The sequence below is a fragment of the Orycteropus afer genome, unplaced genomic scaffold (assembly GCF_000298275.1).
Source record: "Orycteropus afer afer isolate SDZICR_OR568_19922 unplaced genomic scaffold, OryAfe1.0 scaffold00412, whole genome shotgun sequence".
NCBI classification, from domain to species: domain Eukaryota; kingdom Metazoa; phylum Chordata; class Mammalia; order Tubulidentata; family Orycteropodidae; genus Orycteropus; species Orycteropus afer.
In genome coordinates this window covers 2,328,584-2,330,226 of record NW_006921999.1, presented here as the reverse complement: position 1 = coordinate 2,330,226, position 1,643 = coordinate 2,328,584, and the positions used below count along the sequence as shown (strand labels likewise).

The 1,643-nt window shown below is 34.4% G+C and overlaps 1 pseudogene; it reads right to left on the bottom strand.

Moving 5' to 3' along the window:
- Positions 1-318: 318 nt before the first annotated feature.
- On the bottom strand, positions 319-1,306 carry LOC103208109 (annotated as a pseudogene).
- Positions 1,307-1,643: the final 337 nt, after the last annotated feature.

Below are 1,643 nucleotides of genomic sequence, written 5' to 3'. Positions count from 1 at the left end.
AACAACAACAATAAAAACACTTTTTATACCAAATTTTACTCTTAGAATTTGTTGGATTTGTTGAAAATGGTGATCAATTCCATTCTGACATAATTTGTGACCTTAGTATTAGTCATTTAATTTGCTTCTAAGAGGCCCTTAGTAGTTTAGATTTTGAAATCCATTTTAGCAGAATTTCTTCTTTCTGAACTTATGTAACCATTTATACATTATTTGGATTAAAAATCCTCATGTTTAAGTTATTTAATATTCAATATGCAAGTGGACCTTTTCCATTTTCTCAGCATCATTGGATTTGAAAATTTTATTTAATTAAGGTCAATTTGTCACAGGAGATGGTATTTGTTTGAGAATGTTATGATGTTTTCTCTTCTTCATAATTCTTTTCATAACATTTATTACTTCCTTATTTCTTAAAGTATAAATGAAAGGGTTTAATAAAGGAATTAATAGAGTATAAAAAATAGCAACTGGTATATCTTTGTCACCTTCTTTAGCTGAGCATGGTCGAACATACATGAAGAGCAGAGAGCCATAGAACATTGAGATAGAGAGAAAGTGTGATGCACAGGTAGATAAGGCTTAGCCTCTTCCCTCTTTGGATTTCATTTTGAAAATTGTGAAAAGGATACAAAGATAAGAGATTAAGACAATTGTAATAGTGGAAATTTGAATTAATCCTGCAAAAATAAGTATCATCAGTTCATTGATATAAGGATCAACAGAAGAGAGTTTGTATAATGGAAGAACATCACAAAAAAAGTAATTGATTTGATGAGATCCACAGAAGGTTAATCTTAATAGAAGTACTACATGAATCATGGAATGCAGGTTCCCAGCTATGTAGGCCCCTAAGGTCATCTGAATGCAGAGTTGCTTTGACATCATGGTGTGGTACTGCAGTGGACTGCACATAGGGATCATAGGCCATTGCTGCCAGGAGAAAACAGTCCACAGTTTCAGCAAGGCAGAGCAAATAAAACTGTGCCATGCATCCATAAAGGGAAATCATTCTATCTTTGGAAAAGAAGTTCTCTAACATCTTGGGAGTAATGGCACAGGAACAGCAGGAATCCATCAGAGCCAGATTGGCCAGAAAGATGTACATCGGTGTGTGCAGACCGTACTCTGTGAAAATCAATGCCACCAAACCAAGATTCCCCACCATAGTGATCAGATAGATAGCAAAGAATACCACAAACAGAAGAATCTTCAGATCTGGATAATCCATAAATCCTGTGAGGACAAATTCAGTTGTCAAGGTGTGGTTGTCCTCAGTCATCTCTACTTTCTCTGTTGAGATAGGAGTTATGGAGAGATAAGATTCTAATTTACAGTGTATCTAAATTTCTCTTGCACAACAGGAAATAGAGCCACTGCTTCAAGATTCCTGTGCTGTCTCTGAAATATAGACTATCATACTTCTAAAGAACATTAGTTCCCCTAAAATGTCATCTTATATGACCTCAAGTGCAAAACTCAAGTTTCACAAGAGTATTGTGATAATTCTAGGGAAATATTTGCAATGAAAAGGTATGTGTTTATATGTTCATATAAAGATGGTTAGCAAATACAGGGTACCCTAGATTTAGTGTTCTCAAATGTTTAAATGTCAATTTTTTTATTGAGGATCCTTCAAGTGT